General features: G+C 42.8%; 1 long non-coding RNA gene across 3 annotated transcripts in view; it reads left to right on the plus strand.

Annotated features, from left to right (window-relative positions):
- The window catches only part of LOC130250174 (uncharacterized), a 41,699-nt gene that overhangs the window by 15,341 nt on the left and 781 nt on the right, over window positions 1-25,577 (plus strand). Inside the window, exons 2-4 of one of the 3 annotated variants that reach the window (XR_008839929.1) lie at window positions 11,971-12,079; window positions 16,743-16,856; window positions 17,507-17,585. This is a non-coding gene — a long non-coding RNA (uncharacterized LOC130250174). Of the gene's footprint in view, window positions 1-11,970; window positions 12,130-16,742; window positions 16,857-17,506; window positions 18,049-25,577 lie in introns of those variants that run through there. The other 2 variants (XR_008839928.1, XR_008839927.1) reach the window with 2 other exon arrangements.

Genomic DNA, 25,577 nt, shown 5'->3' on the forward strand with positions numbered 1-25,577 from the left:
CAGAACTTGTAACTGAGGAAGCTAAAATGCCCAAATTGTATTGGATGGAATAGGAATTTATTCCATGTTATTCCAGGAAATTAAGAGTGGTTTTTGATTTTTTTAGAGTTTTAGTCATCATACTTCAAAGAGGAACATTGCAACATGGTAGTCATTAACATCAGTGTTTATGGGTTAAACTTAATCATTCAGTTATGGGTCATTACATTTTTTTCCCCATATGGAGTCTAAGCTAATATAATGCTTGAGAGTCAACAATGACATGATAGGAAGAGATTTTGATTAGGCAAAGAATTGGATATTATCCAGCTCTGAAGGTATATGATCAATAAGCTAACTGAGGAATGAAGCTTATAAACTCTATGAATGATATTTAGTGCTTGATAAATGCTGCAAGATGCAATCAGTGTTATTACAGAGTTGGTCTCATGTAGTGCCATTGCATAAAAATTTCTTACAGGCATTTTCACCTTTACCTGTGGGAATGCATTGATCATTACTGAAGTGGTGGCAGAGCACAGGAAGCTCCAAAATACTCATTGGGAAGAATGAGAATTTCCACAGTTTGGAAGAGAAAATGTAAACTGTGGTACTGCCACAAAACCCACATTATGAAGTGAAGACCATTATGTGCTCATGATAAGCCTGCAAATGAAAGAGATAAAGCAGGAAAAAGAAGAAATGTGAGATTGTTGCTCTCAGAATAAGTGAGAGAAGTTCTCAGTGCAGTTCTCAGTGAGCTAGATCTTATCCAGAAAAGTTAATCTCTGTTTTTCTTACCCACTCTGCGTTTTCAGTGGGGTCAGAACCCCAACCCTCTGAGCAAATATTAACATTTGACTGTGAATTATCAATCTTCAGTTGAATCTTTTTGGCTTTGGCAGGTCTCAGCTTGCAACATTCACCTTTGCCTTTGTGACCCAGCACTGCACTTGAGATGTCCTAAAAGGAAAGGGAAGGTGTGTGCTTTAACACACCCAAGTTAGGAGTGCAGCAGTGCCACACCTTTCCCTGCACAGGACAAGGTGACAATTGGAGCACAGTGACATTTACAGGCAGTGAATGCATTGCATGGAAACAGTGAAAGGGAAATTAAATTAGTAGTGGCCCCCTGTAGAGGCCTTTGTGTCTGCTCTTTACAACAGAAATAGTTCCTCCATGATGGTGTACAGTTTTCTCTTCTGGGAAACATTAGAAATTAATTTTCCCTCAGCAAATGTGAAGTCTGAGAAGCTCTGGACACACAACCAGCTGAGAGCTGATGGAGACAGAGGCAATACTGTAATTCCTCTGATTTCTGGCTGATTAAATTACTGACTCTTCATCTTATCTTACTAACTCTGGAGTGCCATGAAAGCAAAAAGCTAATTTCCAAACTTACTGTGGATCTGTGGGACTTTCTTGTGCTGAATGAGAAACCAACTCCAAGTTCAATGAATATCTAGTTGTTATCCTAGGGTAAGGTGCTGTTCAGTCTTTACACCAGGTTACAACCACTCAAAGACCAGACTTTATTTCCATCTGAAGTTTTTAGTTGCTGCCAAAGCTTGATTAGATAAAGTTAGGACTGACATGGTGCATCACTCTAAGTTTCCTTTGAATTCTCAACACAGCTCCTGTTATTCTTATCCCTAAGATTTCATTTTCATCTTTTAATCAAGACAGAGAACATAGATGAGGTAAAATCTTCCAGAAGAAAGGTTGGGTAGATGTTGGAAGATCTGATTAGAGCCTAGGGCACCCACAGAGTTTACTTTGACCCATGAACCTCTATGAAAGCCTTCAACTACTTTGTCTTCATTAGGGCTAAACACTGTGGTAGCTAATTCAAGTTAAGAATATATCTTTTTTCCTAGGGAAGACACAACCTTAACATCTCTGACTTGCTGCTGATTTATAACTCCTTTGCCATCCAGGACTCTGCTGCTTGCCTGCCTACAGGGGATCACTGTTAATATAGTGCTCAGTGAGGATTAGCAAAAAAGGTTTAAATGTGCACACTTCAAGCAACTTGTTTATTCTGTGTTATTAATTGTTTGAAACAACAGTTTGGATCTGAGCATAGCTGAGTTCTTGGGTTTTGTTTTTGTCCCTTTGTATCTGCAGTTTTTCTGTTTGCATCTCTGTGGTAGATTTGCAGAGCACACAGAGAAAAATTCACATTAAATAGAGATTTTGGCAGGAGTGAGGGAATCATGACCAATGCAGCACTGAATTTATGTTTTTAATCACTGGACTGTAGACAATCCAAACCCTTTAGCAATCTGTCTTCCTTATCATGTTTTTGGCATTTTTTAATGTTCAGTATTCTGTGAAGCCAACATTTGTTACACTAAAAAAGAGATGTATAACACACCAAAAAGCAACGTATTTTTTAAATATAAGATTTAAATTCAAGTAATTATGATGAATTCTAGAGAAAAAGTCTTTGACCAGTTCAGAAAGGGTAAAACTTAACATCCAACCTTCCCCAAAATACAGTAGCAAAAATGCCTTTTGGGAAAAAAGTGAGCATAAATCTATGGTAAAATTTAAATCTCAGTTTAGCCCAAATTCAACAGTTTAAGAGGGATGAAGTAAGTGAGTGGGAGTTAGCTATCCCTTTGCCTGGGGTGAGCATCATGTCCTGCCCAAGCAAGGTGAACATGTAACATTTCTTTTTCATAACTTATCAAATCCTAGTTTTTGCCTCTGATTTTGCATCAGAAATATCCAGCAACCTGGTGGCCCAGTGATTCTAAGAACAGGTGAAGCTGGTTCAATCAGCTGGGGTCCATGTCAGGTGTTTCCTCCTCTTGGACCATTTAGGAAACAACCCATTCAGTATTATTTATTATTATAATTTATCAGATTTTCCAATTTTTCTGTTTCACCACATTTTACAACTCAATTACAGCTCAGTTGTTAGAGCCACCAATAGAACATTACCTGGTGTTTATACATCCAGGAAAAAACTGTGTTCTCCAGGACTAGAAGGAAGCAGAGATGATTGTGTGACCTTTCAACTTCTTTATTTTTAAGCAGAGAAGTTAAATAAGTGGATTTATTAAAAGAATTCCTCACCTCCAAAAGAAGTGTGAGGCTGGGAACATGAGCCACCAGCGTTTGGCTGTTTATTTGTCAGAGACCTGGCTGCTCATGAGGCCAGTGACCGCCCGGAGCTCTCACCCCAGGTGTGCAGCTCTCTGCAGCTGCAGAGCTTCCCTGGGCTGAGGGGTGAGGGGAGCCCTGGGTGGCACAGGCAGCAGGCTGCCCACAGATCACTCCTCCCCCAGTGGGACACATGCAGGTTTCTTTATCATAGACTTTTGGATCATCTATATATACAGCTTTATTGGAAATGCCTACAATAAAGTGGGAAGGAACTTTGATAGGCTGTCTTGTGCCTGGTGATGATTTTGGGCTGTGGTCCATGACATCCTGGCAAATGGGAGCATAGATTATTTTTGTGTGGACTGTGAAAGGTCAGATGGCATCATTGTCATTGGGCCTAAATTTGCCCTAAATAAAGTACACTTCCTTGGCTGTTTGTTCACACATCTGTTCATACAGAAAAGTGGAAAACAGGTTGTTTAGTCCATTCTCCTGCTCTGAGGTAGGTTGCACTGTATGAGGATAATTCCTGACAGGTTTATCAAATTCAGAGCAAGTCTTGTGCACAGAACAGCCACATGAATTGTTTAGGGATGTCATTTTATTCCTTACTGAGTCATAAAGGTAGAAAGGAACAGTTTTCAAAATGTTAATTTCTTGTAGCAAGAAATTCTGGCACTGACAAATATAAGAAAAATGAGTATAAAGTCTAACAACAGAAACTTGACATGGCTGTGCTTGTACTTGCAGGAGAAGGGCAGTGTGACTGCACTGAGGGAAGCTGGACTATTTGGGGACAGTAACCCAGAGCAGTGACCAGCTCACTGAGATGTGCATGTGGAGGCCTGGAGCAAACCCAGCCTTGTGACAGCTTTTGTTTAGTCAGCAATCAGAGTAGGTAATTAACCTGGCAAGGCACAGGAGAAGGGCAGAACACATCTCCTTGTCTCAGGGGCTCCTGTATTTGCTGTGGTTTCTCTGAACAAATAGATTTCTTCTTTCCATTGTGTCAACTCAGCCTGGATATTCCTGGCTGCAATCAGTTGCACAGTTCTTGATGCTGGAGCTTGTATGGTCTAATAATAACTAGAGAGCAGTGCAAAAGAGATCCAACAATTATTTCTGGCTTGTGGAGTGACTTTGTGGCTCCTTTTTACCTCTCCATGTATCAACTGAAGGGGAACCCACTCTTGTTACAAAGGGGTTTGTTTCATCTACTCCAAATTGCAGAATTGTGTCATCACATACAGACTCTCACTTATAGTAAGTAGGATTTTTGCTAATTGTACCCTTCTTCAAAAAAAATTTTCAACTTGTGTCTGAAAAACATGCTTCATTTCTTTCTCACAGTTTAGAGAAGGGTAAAACCTTCCTGTTCCCTAGCACAGGAAAACAAACAAAACTTCCAGTGTGATTGATTAGAGAAACACAATTAGCTGTCATGGCTATAATTACTACATAAACACAGTCCTGGGGTAGAGAACAAGTGTGCTGGAGATCCCAGTAAACTGAGGTAACCTCTACAGACTACTCAGTGAGTGATAAATGGGGAAGGGGTAATGCATGGGGGTCCCTTTCTGTGGGGTCTCCAGGCCCTGATACTCAGTGTGAGTTCCTTAACAGAGGCTTTAAATCACTGCTTAAAAAATCCCAAAGGGCAAAAATGTTTGTAGTAATTTCTTCAATCAGTTCTTATTTTTCCCCCCTGAGAAAATCCCTTCATCCTTTGGATCTCAGCTCTCTTCTTGAAGTAGACTTTGTTTCCTGAGAATATTAGAAAGCAAAAGTTAGGCTTCTGAGAACAAATTCTACATTTAAAGGGAGCTGGCTGCTTTTGTAGTGTTAAATACTAAGTAAAAAACCCACAGTTTTGGAACCCTTCCTTCCTTCCTTCCTTCCTTCCTTCCTTCCTTCCTTCCTTCCTTCCTTCCTTCCTTCCTTCCTTCCTTCCTTCCTTCCTTCCTTCCTTCCTTCCTTCCTTCCTTCCTTCCTTCCTTCCTTCCTTCCTTCCTTCCTTCCCTCCCTCCCTCCCTCCCTGCATTGAGGCAGCCCCACCTGCCAGATTGGAAACCCCTCTTTACTAGGTGCTACCTGTTCACTGAGTTTATCAGCCTTAGAGCAGGTCCTAAGCAGCATAGAGCACCTAAGAGCAATTGTGAGATGACAGAGTTCCAGTGCTATTTTGGAAATATTGTCCAAGAAGATAAACTTAGCACGGTGCTGCACACGATAGGGGGGGTGGGCTGTACTAGGAGGTGTCTGTGGCAGAGGGGCTGCTACACAGATTTGCAGGTAGCCCCCACTGAAGTGCCTGCTGAGGTCAGTGGTGTGAGCCACCAATTCCCCTGCAGCATGTGCAGGGTGCTGCCATCGTTGCATTTGATGCCGAGGTTGTGGAATTTCTCAGGCTGGCATCTCTGTGATGCACCACAAATAACAGTGCAGAAGATTACCCTGACTGATGGAACAGAGGACTAACTTCCTTGTAACTGGGATGTAACTTACTGTAGCATATCAGAAAGCACAGAAAGCAAAGCACAGCTGCTCTCAAGACATAACTCTTTCCAAGGTTACATGAAACCACAGTTGATTTTGTTTATTTTTCAGTTCAGACTCCAAATGCAGGTTAGCTTTGAATTTCCAGATGTGCAACGTGGTAAAAAATGCCACATGTTTTCCTCTAGCATGCAGCTGTGCAGTGAGCACAGACATGATGTTAGAAATCGTGGTCACTGATGTGATTGTTCACTGATGACAAATGACACCATTTAATTGCCTGACAATCAACTGGTCTGGTCACTGCTGAGCTCACCAGCCAGAAGATCACCATCCTTTGTGATTCAGAAATCTAGAAAGAGTCACAACGTGTCCAAACTGAGCTCTGGACTCCAAATCTCATTCACCCTGAATAAACCCTGCTTTAGCTCTGTGCCTGGACAATAAAACCTTTTAATGTCAATATTCTTGAAGGACACAGCCAGGGGTGGGAGCTGGGGCACCAGGGGAATGGTGCCTGACTCCCTCCAGGCTCCCCAGGGGCTCAGGGTGCACTGGGGCACAGGATCTGGGCAGCCCATCCAGGAGCCACAGCTGAAACAACTCAGTTAGATAAAGACAGTCTGCAGAGCTTCTTGTGGCTGGTGCCTCACTTTTCCCAATGAGTACTTTGCAACTTGAGTTTTAAGATGTTGTGGATGTACTGAACAGTAGGCTGACTGTCATGGTAGCACCTTTCTTGGGATGGGCACTGCATTCCTTATGTGGCTCAAACAAAATCACCCACTCTCTAAATAATGCACTGATTTATAATCAGGCATTTTGTCCCAAAGGCAGACTCCCATCTCCTTCCCCTCCTGAAATACTCTCTGCAATCCAGAATCCCCCCTAAATTTTCCACTTCAGATTTCACATTTGGGAGCTGTACAGTCACTCTACATTTAAGCAGAGAAATCATCACAACAGTTGAGAGTTATTAACACAGGGAATTCACAACCCCTTGCAAATGCTGAGGGTAGGAGGGAATAAACACAGCCTTTCCAGTTTCCATAAAGAACAAACAGCTCACATGTTCAAAAACTGTGTCTCTACAGCTGTGTTAGCTGAACTAATTGCATATATTCCTTTTCTTTGCAAATCCTGAGAATACAACAGTTGTTTAGGTGATGTGGGAAAGACTATTTGTTTTTGCTGCTTATTTAGTTTATTTGCACTATGGTCACTAGTTAAAGTAAACTGAAACAGGAAAGGGAGGGGAGTTTCTCTTTCCTATTCTTTTTCTTAAGACTCCAATGTATGTCAACTTTTTCAACTTGTTACAATTTCTTGGTATCAAGTGTTTAAGGCAGAACATGAAGATTTGATTCTTTTTCCACTGCAACTGATGTGACTACACACTTTAGATGAGACATTTAGTAATGTGAACTGGAGTATGCTGAAAAAGAATAAGCCATTAGGGTCAATGTTTTCAAAATATCTAGTGATTTTAGGTGGTGCCATTTTCCATACTCAACTCACAACACTTGAAAGTGTCCAGACTTTCAGCAGACAGCAGTGAATGTGTTGTGGCCTCCATTTCTGATGTCTGTATTTGAGGACTGATGCTGCAAAATTGGAGAAGATTCCTGTGAAGAGTTTAATAAGGAAAGCAAAATTCAAGCATGCAAGCAGAGAAAAACAAGGAATCCCTTAATCCCTTCCCATTGGCATGCAGGTTTTCATACATCTCCAGTAAAGCAAGGTTCTGTCATGTTTAATGGTGACTTGGGAAGACAAACACCATCACTCTGAATGCCCTCCCTTTCCTCTTTCCCCAGCCTTATGTGCTCAGCATGGTGCTATATGGTGTGGGATGTTCCTTGGATTAGTTAAGGTCAGCAGTCATGGGTGTGTCCCCTCCCAAATCCTTGTGCATCCCCAAACATCACTGGTGGGGTTGTGTGAGGAAAGGCTTTGACTCTGTGTCAGCACTGCTCAGCAATGACTAAGAAATCCTTGAATTATCAACTGTTTACAGAAAAAGTCCAAACCACTGCTCCATACCAGCTACTATCAAGAAAAAGCCTATCCCAGACCAAAGCATGACAGTTCAAGAGGACTCTACTTTTGCTTTTGAGAATCAAGTCAAAACCACTGGAAAAACTCAGCAGTGTGAAGTGTCTCAGATGTTTTTAAAAACCAGAACTATCTGGTGTTTCTCAATGGGATACATGTTAGTACATTCATACCTATGGGATCTGAAGTAAATAAATTAGGAAAGGTACTCAAGAGGTGAGATTAAGCACATAGCACTGCAAGTTCATATCCTTTTTATCCCATCATAACTGGTTCATTATTTTTTATCTTTTTTATGTTATAAACAGAAGAATCTCATCCTGTAGAGTTTTAATAACATCAGTGAGAAGCTAAGTACTCCAGGATTTGGCTGTGGTTTATATTTACACAGGTAAAAGTCTTCAAGTGCTGCATTTCCAAAATGACAATTCTGAATGGCAAAACCACATAAAAGCACTAGGAGTAGTTTGTGACTTGGAGGGGAAAATGCATTCAGCAATTTTCCAGGCTGGAATTGCTAGTGTTGCAAACGAGCATTTATTCAAATCCAACTAAAACACCTTGGCAATTGCAGAGGGTAAACAAAATTTTTATCACCCTTAGAAAAATGGATACTATTTAAGTAACTATTAGCAATTTTTTTATGATCACTCTGTGGGACAACAGGAAACAGAAAATAACTAAGTTAACTTTACACGAGTGATCAGAGTGAAGAACATTGTGTGACTTTATAAGCACAGCAGGGAGGCTTCACTAGATTCTTCATCTTTGGCTAATAACAAAAATTAAGCAATTTTTTACTAGCAGGTGTCCTTGACCTCAATGAGCCTTAATTTGTAAACATCCTTTCTACAGCTGTGTGAGCTTTGAAATATCCAGCTTCTCATCACTATCCAAGATTTGACTTCAGAGTTTTCTCCTGTTCATCTTTGCACTCATCCAGCAGCACTGAAGTGCCAGTCAAATTCTGTGTTCTTGACTTGGCATCCTTATCACTGGATTTGTGCTACAAAAAGGAGTGATTTTTCAGGGATTTCAGATTCTAGAAGGCAGAGATGATATGAGATACTTAGATTTGCTGCAGTGTGTAATGTGAAAGTGGTTTACAAATTGTTGTATTTAGTGTGTGCCATTCATGCCATTCAATGATGTCCTTCACTTCTATGATCTAATTCATGTTTGTCTCTTTTTCATGTCTTTTATACCACTGGGAGCAGCCCCAATGTATTCCAAATTCTTCTGCTTGCTCTGAACCACTTTTATTCCCAAATTCCATTATGAATTAAGAGTGAGGAGGCATTACCATTGTGCCTGATGAGGTAGATGTATTCCATGCCAGCAGCTAGATAGCTGAAAGAGTTCTACATGAATATCTGCTTGATAGATGCACTTCCTTGAGTTTGGGAGCAAAGAACAAGTAGATTTTCTTCTGTAATGCAGGTATTGTGTTGAGAGTGATACATACCCAGATCAGGAAGATATTGAATACATTTTTCCTGCATCAGTCTTCTGTCTTTTCCACTTTCTTCAGAACTGGAGATATAGAGAAAACCTTGTGAGCCTCATCACTATCACTTGTGTCACCAGTGTATTCCTCCATGAGGTGAAATGTATTTTGAGGAACATATATTTCTATACAATGTTTTTTGGGCTGCTCAAGACTGGGTTAACCAGTGCAATCAATTACAAAGAAAATGGATCTGCCAACACAATGGACTTCTACAATAAATTAATTTCTCCTCAAGTACATATTGTAGCAGGTCTCAAAGTGGCTACTGAAGCAAAAACAGACTTATAGTTTTAACAGTTGTATTTTTGTCTAGTTGTATTTTTATCTTTTGTGAGCAGCAGAACTTATTCTGTATCCAGAAGCCACCTGCTGTAGAGCTAATAGGTCCTGTTGTTCCACCAGGACACAAAGTAGTTTTTGAGCCACTTTGGGGGTTTGAATAGTTGTTGTTTTTGAAATGTGACAGCCCTCCAATCTCACATCTATTTGCCAGTCTAAAGGAAGGGACATGGAAATTGAAACATGGAGTCATTGGGATTGGTTTTATCACCTGTCTCAGATCCTGTTGTCTCACCATTCTCCACATTGTCTTCAAGAAGCATAATCTCAGTGGAAATCAGTATTGCATAGGATATAGTAAATTTGCAGCTTTACCATGTGCTTGTTTTCTCACTCTTTTCTTTTTAACCTGTCTTGGTAATAGATACTAAAATCCTCATCACTTGGCTTGCCAGAACTCTGTTGCATAGTTGATCAGAAAAAAAAATAAAAAAAAAATAGCACAGAATCCCAGAGCCATCCAGATTAGAAGAGGCATTCAAAATCATCCAGTCCAACATCCACCCAGCACCACCACAATCACCCCAAACCACATCCCCAGGTGCCACATCCAGATGCCTTTTGAACTCTTCATGAGACAGAGACTCCAGCACTTCCCTGGCACCTAATTAGTCTTGTAGTGAGAATGCCTAACTCACCAATGCCTAACCAGCCTTGAAGTGAAAAGATTTTTCCTAACATCTAATCTGAACCTCCCTGGTTGGACTATCTAGCTTGGTCTAGATAGTTTGGAATGTCTAAGTGTGACAGATTAGGCAATACCTATGATATATCAATTTATGTCACATCACAACTGGGACAGATTTGGCCTGCATCAGTAGAATTTCCTCATAAAACCATAAGCAATTATGAAATCACTTGGTAGAAACTGCTGCCAGAAAATTCATCTATTACCAGTGCTGGATCACAGCCACATGCACCCCGACAGAAGTTTCCTCTTTCTCCCTCCCTCCCTGCCCAGTCACAGATCTAGAGGTCTGGGCTGTGATCAGGGAATCCTGATCAGCACAAGCAGATGTGCTGATCCTGCTCTGGCATCGTGTTTTCTGGCCTGGATGACATCTGTTGGGGTGCACAGCTCTGATTTTGATTTGGATTATTCTGATGGAAAACAACGAAATCTGTTGATGGGTTTTATACTTGGAGCTCTTGGGAAGAAAATTTTAGACTTGAAATTTGTGGGATGAGTTTTTGAAAAGGAAAAATTAGTCTTACTTTCTTCCCAGTTATGTTATTTCATGTTCTTGCTAATTCAACATACAATAAATGAAACTGGGGCACACTCATATCTCAAATCAGTTACATTTGTAAAATGTCTATAGACATATATTTCTGTGCAGAAAATCAAGTGTGAATCTAAATGATATAACACATTTTGCATTATGGACTGCATGAACAGATCTGAGCTGCCTGGAGATACACAACTGACAGTTCCACTTTATACTATAAAAGTTCAGTTCCACTTTCAAATGGACAGATTCTTCTGATTTACCCCTTCTTGGAGCATGTGTGGGGATCCTCCCTTGAGTGGGGATACCTCAAAGTTACACCTCAAGTTTGAGTGAAAGAGATTTTGTCCACAGCCATTGGTATCTGTGGCTTATATAAATATCTAATAATTGTTTCTCTTTTCTAGCTTTAATAGAATTGCTTTGCTATAGTGCCTTATCCTGTCTTATACTATGTTATAGTTTTAGCTTCTGAACTCTAGCAAATAATTCTGAAAAAGATATTTTGTCTAATCATTGTCATAATTAATAATCATTTTTATATAAATTTATCTTGTTTGCCATCCTTAAACCTGCTGGAATAAGTTGTACAAAGGATCAATCATACCTCTAGAATTCCTTTAACCAGTGACAGTCTGGGGCTAAGATTGGATCCAGCTGCCCCCAGGCTCTCTGAGCAGGAGTTTAGAAAGCAAGGGACTCCATTCTGCACTGTGTGACTCAACAGGAGGGCTTCCCTAATAAACTTTGTCTGAAGCTCCCACTTCACCCATGACAATTGTGTAGATGTGAGGTTCTAGTAGTCTGTTAAATATTTGAGATAAAAAAAAATGTTTAAATGTAATTGCCCTGTTGATTTTTCTATACAAATTTTCAATGTATTTCAGATGTAATGTAAAAAAATATGGAGAAGGATATTAACATGAAGATTTGAGAGGTTTTAACACTATAAAAAAAAGAAAAGCTGTAGGCTACTACAGTGTAGTGAAGGTTCATCCTTCAGTTCATGAAGTTCTGTGGGAAAATGAGTCTGTGAGTACAAAGACCATATATCTCTAAGTCCATGTTCCAGAAAACACGTGTTGGTATTTTAGTAATTCTGGCAGAAACCATGACATCATTCTTGCAGGGCAAAGAAATATTTATAACCTCTTCACACAGGCTGTCCCTGGAGATTCAATTTTCTTCCTTATTTAATTTTAACAGAATACATTATACCAAATTATTATTTTTTTTTTCATCTTTCAGCTGGGCTGAATTTGGCTTTCACTTTCTACTGAACAAGCATCACTGAAGTTTTGTCTGTACTATAGCCCCATCTGCCCCTGGTTCTGCATGACTGGAAATTTGTACTCAGGTGAAGTAATGCTGGTAACAAGAGTTTTCCCAGTGGATACAACCCATTATGTATTTCATAGTGACTAATTTCATCCATATAAAAGTTTGTTGTCTAATTGGAGTTTCTGCTACAATCAGTGAAGACTCTGATGCTCCTTTAGAGAACAATTTATCCTATCATAATGTTGAAGTGTCTGAGATAGGGTGGGTACTGACTGTACTTCTCTGCATTCACTCAGTGTGAAGGACATCCAGAGGGCTGGTTTTATCTGAGCATCCACATTTAAATGACTGAAATTAAGTCAGGAGTTGTGAGGGCTGGCAGGTCAGCCTGTATGACTGGCTCAGTCCATGACTAAACAGCAGCAGTGTATGTTTGTTAAGATGCATTCAGTACCTGTGAAAGCCACGTTCTGCTCTGCAGGTCCTGCTTGCAGCTGGTTGTCCCCAGCTGAGCTGGAGAGGAGGTGCTGGGAAGGCTCTGTGTGTGCCACAGGATCCCTGCTCGGTGCTGGCTCTGCCCTGTGCCTCACTGAGGCCAGGCAGGGGAAGCCAGTGTGGACTCTCTTTGATGGGGACACACCAAACCTGCAGGTGCAGCCCAGCCTGCACCACGTTCTTTTATTACATGGGCTCCAACATGTGCAGCACCACAGCCCTTCAGTGTCAAATGTACTCAGCTTCCAGGCAGCCCTTGGATGGTGCACCATGGCTGATTAGTGTAAGCCTTGCCTTTGCATCTCCTTGAAACATGTTCTTACTTACTAGGCTGGAATGAAAGGCAGGCCCAGCCTTCACATATGGGGTACATATGCTGCAAAAAGGGCAATTTTGCTGAATGGGCTTAGCTGAGTAAATTGCAAAGGCATGACGCGGATTATCTGAACGGGAACGCCAGCCTGAAAATTAATAATGTAACTTTACAGGCTCATTTGCTGCCCAGGTGAATTTCACTAGAGGGGCTTCAAGCAGTGAAAGTGCACGTGCATGTGATATATAAAATACACCTGTTCAAATAATGTTTCTTTTCCTAGATGTTGTACGACTGGGGCATGGAATAATTTCACATTTAAAAATCCTACCCTAATTTTAATGCCTCCCCCCTGCACCCTGCTCTCCTGTTGATCTTAATAAAAATGTCTTCATTGAGGGAACTGGTTATTAGGGGAACAAATAAACTGCCCATAGTCAGAAGTGCATATAAAGCACTTTTCATCCATACATCTCAAAGCAATTTGCAGTAAGAGGGCATATATCATATTTTGCACATGGTGAAACCAGGAATTTGGAGATTCAAGAAGAAAGTCATCACAAAAGATGAAAAGTGCTGCATTTTTTTCCTAGCATTTATTTTATATAGTAGGTGTAATGTCTATGGACAAATGCAGTTGTGTAAAGAGTCTCTTTAATGTGTACAGCCAGTACTGGGAGGGGTAAGTAACACAGGAAAGAGGGAATGGTTTCTGCTCAAGTTTTGATTACTGTGAGTTCATTGATACAATCTGTTCCCTCCTCCTTCAATTCCTCTTTATGATCCTCACACAAAACTAGTAAGAACAAATATATTGCTGTAAGCAGCCCATAGGAATGAAAGGGTGGGAGAACAAATTATTATTCCTCCTGATCTTCAAAAATAACTAATGCTAAAGTTTTATTGCTGTATGTTCTTGCATTCTTTGTTGGAATTTGGAATGCATCATGTACAGTTTGAATGACAGATGCTCATCCATTGCATTAACATTTTTATTGTTTTCCTCCTCAGGGCTGATACCTCACATTTCTGAAAGTTCAAGGATCATGTCTGCATGCTGAAAAGGCCCAATCTTATTGCCTATCCCAGGCTGGTAAAATAGCAGGGACAAGTTAGTGAATCCATCTGTGGGAGGATAGAAAAGGGGAGTCTCTGCTGTTCTTGTACAATGATTTGTTTCAGTTGCAAAGTGCTGTTAAATAAACTGCCAGTGCACCAAGCAGGAATTTCACTTGTACAAGGAGGCTTTTCTTTGAACCCTTCCAGGTGGGAATGTTTTCTAGTACAAGGCTCTTACTTAATGTTCACATTGCCCAAAGGCCTCAGCACCTCTGTGCAAAGTTCATGAGACATAATCCCTGCCTTAAACACCTCATGGTGTGAGCACACAGCAGGGCTGGGCATGGGGTGAGCCAGGGGATGTCACCAGGGGGACAGCTGCCTGTCCAGTCCCTTCTTTCATTAATTCAGTGATTTACCTATTTAGTTTGGTCTCTGGTGTCTGTCAGGGAAAGGGCAGGAGGCTCAGCCCAGCTCAGCTCAGCCCAACTCAGCCCAGCCCAGCTCAGCCCTGCCCAGCTCAGCCCAGCCCAGCTCAGCTCAGCCCAGCCCAGCCCAGCTCAGCTCAGCTCAGCTCAGCTCAGCTCAGCTCAGCCCAGCTCAGCCCAGCCCAGCCCAGCCCAGCCCAGCCCAGCTCAGCTCAGCTCAGCTCAGCCCAGCCCAGCCCAGCTCAGCCCAGCCCAGCTCAGCTCAGCCCAGCCCAGCCCAGCCCAGCCCAGCCCAGCCCAGCCCAGCTCAGCCCAGCCCAGCTCAGCTCAGCCCAGCCCAGCCCAGCTCAGCTCAGCTCAGCTCAGCTCAGCTCAGCCCAGCTCAGCCCAGCCCAGCTCAGCTCAGCCCAGCTCAGCTCAGCCCAGCCCAGCCAAGCCCAGCTCAGCCCAGCCCAGCTCAGCTCAGCTCAGCTCAGCTCAGCCCAGCCCAGCTCAGCCCAGCTCAGCCCAGCTCAGCTCAGCCCAGCTCAGCTCAGCTCAGCTCAGCTCAGCTCAGCCCAGCCCAGCCCAGCCCAGCCAAGCCCAGCTCAGCCAAGCCCAGCTCAGCCCAGCCCAGCCAAGCCCAGCTCAGCCCAGCCCAGCTCAGCTCAGCCCAGCCCAGCCCAGCTCAGCTCAGCTCAGCCCAGCTCAGCTCAGCTCAGCCCAGCTCAGCCCAGCTCAGCCCAGCCCAGCCCAGCCCAGCCAAGCCCAGCTCAGCCCAGCCCAGCCAAGCCCAGCTCAGCCCAGCCCAGCTCAGCTCAGCCCAGCCCAGCCCAGCTCAGCTCAGCTCAGCCCAGCTCAGCTCAGCCCAGCCCAGCTCAGCCCAGCTCAGCCCAGCATTATCTCTCAGATTTACACTGAGACCTGTGAGACCCGGTTGCGGTCCCCAGGCTCAGCCTGTGCTCCCAGATGATGTTGGTGCCTTGAGGGTGATCTCTGCTGCCTCTGCACTCCCACTGCACAGCAGAGCACAGCTTGGAATCATCTGCTTCAGGCCCTGATGGGAAGCCAGAGTAACTGGGATTTGGCCTGGGAAAACAGTTCCTCTATTGGGTTTCTCTTTTTTCACTTTTTCTCTCTCCCTGGGCAGGGATTTTATTGGAGGCAAGTAAGGGGGGAGGGAAAATAGTGAGGGCAGTGCAGTGGCTGACATAAGGAGCTCCTTCATTATGGCATTGCTGAAAAATGTTACTGAAGTGGTGCACTCCAGGGGGTACACAAGGATAAGGATCTTAGCTGGAAGTCTGCTTCCTTACTGCTTCCCAGAAACTAACAGAATTCATGCAATAATCAAGTACATTCAGTACCATATGTCAGAGAAGGGAGCCTTGTTATGCTTCATGCTGCAGCGTCTGAGGCATTTCAGTCCAACACCTTTCTTTGCTTATTCACATCACATCAGAGAAGGAGCAAAATTCTATGTCAGCCCGGGGCCAAAAGTTACTGGCATTGGTTTCTGTACAGTTCTTTCATGTGGGAAGGGTGTGGTGACCTCTTGGTGGAAACACCCTGACAAACCTTGAAGAAATGAGTTCAGCCTTGGGCACAGATTCCATTTTCCCCTCCCCTTTCCCCTGTGCATGAGTCGAGTGTGAAAGAGTACCTGGGCACTGTGGGGTAAGCTGGTGGCTGAGCACTGCTGGCTTCTGAAACTGCCTTGGGTGTCCTGACAGTCTGCCTGGGCTCTGTCAAACCTTTGACTCTCCTGTTGTGCAGCACAGTTTTTAGAAAGTGCTGTGCAGTCTCCAGTGGCCAGGAGGCCTTTAGCTTCTCTGATATTTTCATGGCTATTAAAGAAGCTGTTTTGTCAGGAAACTCCAAACACCCAATACAAAGGGAGTTATAATTAGGCTGCTCTTTGCTGGTAGCAGTTCTGGTGGTGGGATCACATCTGGGTTATGCCATGGTGAGACAGTGTAAGTTGGTTTTATGGGGTTTATGTACTGTTAATCTGTAAAAGCATATCTCTGTGCTACACAACCAGCAAACCACCAGGGAATCTGTCTAGAACTGGCTTTTACATCACAGAGACTGAGTTCATTGTGGCCAGGAAGAAGAGGCTGAAGGTAGTGACTGTCACAGACAGCTTCTGGATGATCCTCTACTTCATTTGGCATACAAAGTTTTTTATGTGGAAACATATTTTACTTCAAAAATTACTTGTGTCCTTGTTGGAAACACCACCTACTTAAATTCTGTTAATTAGTTCCCCTCCATGATATGATCTGTGCTCCTCAGGCCAAGACGTTTCTGCTGAGACTGCTCTGGCCATTTGTTTCTTCCAGAGCACCATCCCCTCTGTTTGCACTTGACAATGTGTCTCCTGTAGGCTGCATGTTGTGTCCTGTAGGACAAAATAATGATTTTTTTTTCTCCTTTTTTTTTTTTCCTTTTCCTGCTCCTAGTGTGAAGTTTCCATGACAGTGAGGCATGTGCTGCAACTTACAAGAAATATGTTAAGGGATGCTCTGAGATGTGACATGAAGGTGCCCAGCCAACAGAAGAGCTCTGCAGACCTTGTAAGGCTCAGGGAAATGAACCTGCTGCAGCCTCATCCCCTGTAGAGCCATGATTCAGAAGGATCCTCAGTTTCAACTATGTCTGTATCTACAAAGTTCCATGCTTTTTTCCCTGGCTGCTTAATTGTAAAAGAGTAATCCAGCATTTAGGCATTTTGTAGGCTTGGCAGTTTGAAATCCAACAAGGAGCTGGGGAGCTCTTAGTTACCTGAAGAGCAATGTGGGGTGACATGGGTACATCTGTCCTGTTCAGGGTCTCAGATGTTCTGCAGAATGAGCTGGCCTGAGCTGCCACATTCTTGTGCCTGGAAATCCCCTTGAAAGTCAAATGTGAGTGGCAGGTTCCCTTAGCTCAGCCCCACTGCCCTGGCAGCCTGGTGCCTGCACTCAGGGCAGCTCTGGTGCTCCCAGCATAACTGGGTGTTCAGCCACAGTATAAAGATATAAAACTGGTATACTGGGCCAGAGCAAATAGCATTCTAGCCTCGAATTCTGTCTTGAATTTTGCCATATGGGTGCACCTAGAAAACTGCAAAATATGACAAAAATTGAGAGATAATGTCTCAAATATCACTCCAGTCTTCTCCAATTTGTTCATCATCTGTATAATTAATTGCCCTGAGATATTTCTTTTCTATGAATCTCTGCAGCCTCCTTTTAAAAAGCTGAGGTCTTCTGGCACCTGTGAGGAGAATGGTGAGAAGCTTCACAGATTAAACAGATTTTGGTGTGAGTAAAAATGTTCTTTGCTCTGAGCCTGCTTCCAGCTAATTGCATTTTAGATCTTCTATGTCCTGTCTGTGTTCAGCAGTGGATGTATATTCAACCTGTCTTCATCCTCTCCTGATTTTGTAGAGCCCCATCAAATCCCGTTTTGACTATTTCCAGGGCAGACTATTGCCTCTTAGGCACAGAAGCTGTCCTGTGCAGCTTGAATGCCTTTCATTATCCTTTTTATCCTTTTCTGAGCATCCCCCAGTCTCTTATACCTTTCTGTGGCTGGAGACCACGACACAGCTTTTAGAAAACATAAACACACACAGTGCCAGACTGATGAATTCTGTGCTTTCCTTTTCCATCATAATTCTGAAAACTTGGTTTTATTTACAACAGACCATGGCACTGAGATAATACTTCCATGGAACTATCCAATTATGAAGTAAGTTGCTGTTTGCTTCTAAGAATTTTGAGATTTCTGCCACCAGTTCTAATTATTTTAAAATCTTAATTACAAAAAGACATTTCGACACAGGAAATATGAGATAGTTCTCTAATAAATTCACATTTCTTGTACAGTAGAACAAGGTAACTCAGGTAGAAAAGAAAATGACCAAGTGTAATCAGCCATAAATAAAAAACTACAAATTGCTGGAGTGCAGATACCTCAAGCAAGGTTAATCAGGCAGTAGTTAATCAAAATGGATTTCCCTAATCATATTTCTGTCTTCTTTTTCTATGAATATATATTTTTGAAATGATTTGACTTGAAAAGAGGTGGTCTTTGTGGTGTTAAGATGTCAACTTATGACACATGGTTTTCCAACAAAGGCTCTTTATTTTAAACAGATGTACAGAAAGTAGAGAAAAATAAACTCACAGGCACTGGTCATAGAAATGGGTAAAATATCTCTTTGGGACTGTGTGTCAGAAATCCTGAACTCAGAAGCCTTTTTTCTGCTATTACTGCCTTTCACCCTCCTGCCATGTCAGGCTATATGAGGATACTTGATGGTGGGCCTTGTTTCCCTGTATTTTAAAGAAACTTTCATTTCTTGGTGATGGGAATACCTTCCCTGCACATTTTATGACAAGAAACCTGGCTTCAAGGGTGGCCATGCTGCTCTATTTGTCACAGATGCTGAAGACAGAAATAGTTTTGGAGGTAACCATGATCCAGCAGCAATTATTTGTGCTCAGGACAAAAGTACCAGAGCTAGATTTCACTCATGAGCTGAAGACTTAAAAACCTCTAGTGGTTCAAGCTTCCCTGGGAGCTGCACAAGATAACTGAGGGTGTTTGCCAGGGGGGAGTTTGCTGGAGTTGCTTGGTTGATGCTGGTGCCAGGGGCAGCGTGCTGCCCTCAGTCCTGGGCTCTGCCCTGGGGACACCCCTGTGCTGCATTTTGGCTATAGGAGAGTGGTGAAAAGGATAATGCAACATAGTTCCTCGTGCAATGGAGGAACAAAAGAGAGAGAGCTTTATTTAAAGAGACACTAGACTTACATTTAGGGTAATACGTGCAAAACAGAATAGACTCATTGGTCCAAGAAGGCAACACCTCTTTGAAAACATGCTTTCTGCAAAGCATCACAAGACACTCCCACGGCTCTCACACACCCTGCAGGTGCATTATCATGGTTATAACTTCTTGTCCTTGAGCAGGCTGAGAAAGGCAAAGCTTCAAGGCTGCTTTTCCCTGGTTCCCAGCAGTATCCAACAACACCCCTGTACCCCAGAGCCCCGTGGGTACATCCATCCACCTGTGCAGGCTCAGCTTGCTCTGCCCCTGCTCTCTGCCAGCTGGGGACAGAGCAGGAAGCTGAGGCCACATTAGCAGGATGCTGAATCTGGAGCAGCAGTGCCCTGCTAGAGATGAGGTGTAATAACTGTGAGGATTAGGATAATGCAGCCGTGGGGCTGTGGTGCAGCTGGCTGGCAGCACGCACGGGGCAGACACAGCTGCTGCCTTTCTTTGCATGTCACTCGTATGAAAGGATCTCCAAAGGGCTCAAAATTAGCTAAAGCTCTTTGTAAGTGCTCTAATCACTGCTAATTATGGTCTGGCTTTCAAAGAGCTCTGCTAGTTTTACCTCAGAATCTCTGGACACTGGGACTCCACCTGTTCAGAAAATTTCAACCTTTACTAGGGATACAGGGTCCTGTTATCTTTTACCCATGGGACAAAGTTGTGCTGAGGATTTATGGGTCATGTCTGTATGTGGGCTAAGTCCATAGCTATCTGCTTCAAGCATCAGTTTGTGCCATAAGAACTCTGCTCTCTTCCCTGTTAGGTACTATTTCCAGTGCAAGAACAATAAACTGAGGCAGGAGGGAGTAGCTGGAATGGGGAATTATTCTGACAAAAGATGAATTTATCTTGGATAACCCTGACTTTTATCTTTCATGCTTTTTACTGAACGTAAGAATAATAAAACTGTTAAATGGAACACTTGAAAGCCTTGATCATTAATATTGCTATTAATGTACATTAGTACCTCAGGGGTCATCTCAGGATCTGTTTAGTTATGAAAAGCAAAGTCCCTGTTAAAAAACATCTCACAGTCTCAGTCCCAGTTCTGCCTGAGAACCTGCACAGGGGCAGGCAGTGCCTGCCTGGGAGCTGCACTGACCTGGGAATGGGCACACATGGACTCAGAGAAGAACTGGTTGGTGGGTACAGCCCCATCAGGAAGATCTTGGAAGACAAGTGCTGAGAAGAGGCAAACACTGCCTGTGAAGAGAAATTAGTAGGAAATGTGTTGGCAAGTGGAGAGCATCTGCACATCTGACACAGCTACAGCAGCCTGCTCTGTGGCTCCTCAGTGCTCTTTGTGCAGAGTTTCTGAGCAGTCTGGAATATCCCTAGGTGCTAAATTTGTTCTACAGATAAGTATGCAATCTATAAAATACTGTGTGGTTTCCTGGGTATTTGGAAAAAAGAATTGGTAGGTTTAAACATTTATAAAAAGTTCTTTAATTTGAGGCATCTTCAGTTCTGGTGGCTTTCTACAGAAAACTCATGTTGAAAGCCCAGAAAGTATGGTAGTATCCAAAATTATCACTCATATTTGAAATAATGGCTTAGGAAGTTCTGGTTATGGTTACATGGCAAGTCAGTGGTCAAGGATAGAACCTGTCTTTGGTGTAAGCAGCAAACTGACTTTCTATATGGGACATGTCCTGCAAAGAGCAATTGCCATTTTGCTTCCCTCCTTGGAACCTGGATTCTTAGGGGAAAAGAGACTTGGAGGCTTGTAGACCCTGTTTCACTTCTCCCCATTCCTGGGGGGAGGGTCCCATCACACCACTGCTCCTTTGCACACCTGAGGGACCTTCATCCCAGCTGCTGAGACCTGAGGCCAGGCTTCTTGTGGGTCCAGCCTTGTTCCTCTCACCTGTGCAAACCTTGGATGAGGCAGAGCTGAGAAATGTGGCACACAGGGGACAGGAGGAGCGAGGATGACATGCCCAGGACATGACCTTCCTGCCAGCAAGTGCCAGCCAGGTGTGTCACACCTTCCTGGAGATAAGGAAATGCCCAGCTGGAGTCTAGGCTGGTAAGATTGTCCCCAAGCAAATGTGTAGGAATGAGAGGGATCATGTAGAGCACGTTTGTAATTGATCCAGTACTGTTGTGTGACAAAACACAATAGCTTTGTATGAGGCTTTAATATAAATCTCTTGCACTAGCAGAGCCTAGTAATTGAATCAATATACAAGCAAGGCTGGGGAAGCATGATGAAAAGGTTTGGTTCCAGGTTAAATGTGAAACAGATGTTCCTCAGCCTTCTCCCCTTCCCACCCTGCTGCCTCCCCCTTTGTCCCTGCCAACTGCAGGCATGGAGTGCTCCTAGTCTAAAATGAATGAGAAGTAGAAAAAAAGGAAAACCAGAAAGAGATTGCATGATCCTTTGGCAGTGATAGCAACAAGCTGTTGGTTTTGAGAGCAAGGCGTTGCATTTGTCAGGGGAAATGGCAGTGACTTTAAAAATATTGGGAGGGGTTGGGTGTCCCTGGATGTGAGGTGATGAAGGAGGCAGGCACAGCCCCAGGAGTTGTTCCAATCACCCAAAATTTCAGAAGGGGCTTGAGGAGCCAGTGAAGGCTGTGTCCAGCATCTCAGCAGCAGCATGAAGAGACTCTACAGAGCAAACTCCCCAGAGTCCAGGATAGCACCAGCCCATGGAAGAGGAGCCAAAGTGGAGTCTGGCATGAAGATCTCCTGCTGTGGATCTTCCAGGAGCACCAGGGAGCTGGGCTCTCCCCACAGGGGATGGATTCTGGCACGAGTCTGGTAATGTCCCCGCCCAAAACAGAGGCAGAGGCATTGAAGGTGGTAGACATCAGTGATTTTGGGGATTTTTGGGTGGGTGTAAGCAGGTGAAACTGACCTCCTTGTCTGCATCCAGGGTGTGAGTAGGAAACCTGAGTGTCATCTTTCGAGAACCTAAACATCACTTTCCAGAACAACCTGTGTTTTATCAGTTATCTACATCTTGAAAATGTTTAATTAATCTCATTATTTGGATTAAAATACCCTACATGACAATGTACACATTAGTCTTCTGGTATTAATGATATTTGTATTTTCTTCAGCTAGAAAATCAGCCATTTTACTGAATAAAAATATCAGATTTGGGTTTTAAGTTCAATCTTTCATTGAAGCATACTGATTTCATCTTTCAGTCACTTAGATAGCTTTTCTTCATGTTTTTCCCCCATAAGCACAACATACCACTGAAGTCAGAGTAACAAATCTATAATTTTTTAGACCATATGTCTTCTATTTTTGAGCACTTGCAAGAGGTTTCCTTCTCTCACTTTCAGTGTCCTTAATCTGTTAACTCTCCTTGATGGTGGACCAGTACTTTGTTTGCTAAATTTCTGTGTTTGAGACTACCTGCCTTCTAACCTAACTGGAGTTTATCAAGATGTTTGAACTAAGGGTCTGTTTTTGATATAGATCTTCCCTTTCCCATCCAAGTGCTTCATCAGGTATTCTGACTTTGTCATCCTGCTTTGTATTAACAATCATACTGAAAATTGAGGCAAAGTTTCATTTAATTTTCCAGAGTTGCTAAAATTATCTGGTCTCAATCTCTAGCCGTGCTACTACCCTGTTTCTCATTTTTATTACCTTATTTTAATTTTTAAAAAAATCTGTATGGAAAATAAAGCTTTTATTTTTGTTTTTAGCATGTCTGGAAGATCTGGGTTACCTTGTGTTTTAGCAAAAGTTGTTGCACTTTTAGAGCTATGATCCTACCATCCTGCACACACACAAAAAAAAGTGTGAACCAGTTAACAGGAGACTTGAAGTCATGAAACCACAGTTTCTAAAATCCAAGGACACAGAAAAATCCAATTCAGTGTATTTTAGATACAAGCTTGAAAACCAAAGCACGTCTCAAATTGGAGTTTACAATAATCCCGTGAAAATCACACAAGTACTTCAAGCATGCACTGCAATAGCTTCACAGAGTGCTTCCCCATATGACCAGTGAAGGTTGATTTTTTACCCAAATAAATCCATAAATAATCCTTTTTATCCTTGGGGTATATTTAGATGAACATCAAGCCTCTCATTCAAAATATCCATTTCCATTTTCTGCCTCATTTTCTAGGGGAGAGCAGAATTTGCCTGCCACCAGAGGTGGTCTTGAGTTAGAGAAATAGTTCATTTGAAGTGACCTGTCTTGAATTATTTCTAATGGCCTTCTCTATATCATAATGCAATTACAGATGGGCCATGTACTGTGTGAGAATCAGTGATTACATAGTGCTCAGTGCAGGGTTTTTGTGAACAAACACTCTCCAGAAAGCTTCATTACTGTAATGTTAGGGCACTGTAATTTTTGGAAAGCCATGAAAATTAGAAGTCCATCAAGACAGGATCAGCAGCTCTAGGCCTTCACTGTATACAGTCTGATAACAAGATCCAACTCTGCCTTAATTGCTGCTGCAAGATCTGTTTGAATAACTTTTCAAGTTCATTCCCTTTGCTTGTGCTGAGAGAAGGGACTCACTGTTTGTATAATGATCATGTAATCAAAAAGCTATGGCCTTTTCTGCCTCCTGGAGAAAAGTTCAGTATCAGCTTTCCATCAATCAAATGGACAGTGCTAAACCAAATTAGCTTTCAAAAGGCATTCTCCAACTGTTGGTTGCCAACACAGAGAAGGTCTCAGAAGATGTGCCATTTTAGAAAACTGGAAATAAGGAATTAAAATGCCATATTCCTTCCAAACCTCCATTAGATTCAACATGTTCCAATGCAATGAAACTAGAAATTGTTTTACTTTTCCATTATTTACTTTCCAGCTGGCTTTAAAACATCTGCACAGTCTATCCAGGGCTTGTTTTTCTATAAACAGGAAAGCACTGTCCCTTTATATTATAAGTTTTGTTGATGTATACATGTATTCACACACACATGCAGAACCATTGAATCAGAATTGTTAGGTTGGAAAAGACCCTTAAGATCATTGTGTACAATCATTAATCCAGCATTAATCCAGCATCCACCACTGAGCTGTGTCCCCAAGTGCCTCATCTTCACATCTTTTGAACAGCTCTAGGGAGGGTGGCCCAATCATTTCCCTGGAAAGCCTATTCCAATGCTTGACAACTATTTCCAAGGAGAAATTTTTCCTAATATTCAATCTAAACCTCTCCTGGCACAATTTGAGGCCATTTTCACTTGTCCTGTCACTTGTCACTTGGAAGAAAAGCCCAACCCCACCTGTCTGCAGCCTCCTTTTAGGGAGCTGGAGAGAGGGATAAGGTCTCGCCTGAGCCTCCTTTTCTCCAGGGTAAACAGCCCCAGCTCCCTCAGCTGCTCCTCATCAGACTTGTGCTCCAGACCCTTCCCCAGCTCCACTGCCCTCCTCTGGATGTGCTCCAGCCCCTCCAAGTCCTCCTTGTAGTGACAGACCCAGAACTGGACACAGGATTTGAGGTGCAGCCTCCCCAGTGCTGAGCACAGGGGACAATCCCTGCCCTGGTCCTGCCCACACTATTTCTGATAAAAGCCAGGATGCCTTCTTGGCCAAGTTCCTCCCCCTGTTTTTAGCATCCAACAAAGCCTCTTTCATTCAGATGTCTAAAATTTAAACCTTAAAATCCTGATCAGTACCTGCTACCAGTTTTTAGACGTCTTCAGAGAATATAACATAATTTCTTAGTGAACAGATATTTAACACGTACAAAATCTGCTGCAAACACCATTGATATATGTGATGTTTGAAATACTCTGAGTAACTTTCAGGCAAAAGCTGTTAATTAGAAACCCAGCTGCTGTTCCTAAGATGGATATCTCATGAGGTTTCTTATAGCAGCTACATGGCTCTGCTTCAGCACAGAGTACTACATGTACTACAGAGTAGTGCATGTCTTTTTACACAGAGTACTGCACGTTATTTTTTTCCTTAGAGATGAATTTTTAGACTGAACCATGCTGCCCTAATATTTTCTGCCAGTCTGGGCTCTACAGAGCTAAGGAAAATGACATCTCTCCAAAACATTTGCATTCCCATCAGAGATGAAGGGATTCCCTTCATCCAGTCCCTTCCCAGCCTTTGTCTGGTGTCAGGTAGGTTGTCAGGGTTGTGGAAGCAGAAATCTCTACCCCATATCAGGACTAACAAGTTCTTCCCAACAAGCACATGTCTTCCTCTTGTGTGTGGTGTGTTTAACCTCCACATTCTTTTAAGATCCTCTGTCCCATCCTCTGACCCTTACTCTAGTTTGTGTGCTTGTGGGAGGGCAGCAAACACTTCAGTACCTCGTGTGTGTGTTGCAAGCATCACTTAAGAGTTTCATATTTCCAGGCTGTTACAGCAAAACACTCTAGGAATTGACCCAGATTGTAAATCAAATGGAAGAAATTTCCCATGGTGCCACTTCTGGAGGACTCATTTCTCACTTACCTCCTGAGAAAAGCACATTACTGGGTATGTTCTCCATCTCAACACAACCTGCTTGCTTGACTTAACTTTCAA

The sequence above is a fragment of the Oenanthe melanoleuca genome, chromosome 2 (assembly GCF_029582105.1).
Source record: "Oenanthe melanoleuca isolate GR-GAL-2019-014 chromosome 2, OMel1.0, whole genome shotgun sequence".
Lineage (NCBI taxonomy): Eukaryota > Metazoa > Chordata > Aves > Passeriformes > Muscicapidae > Oenanthe > Oenanthe melanoleuca.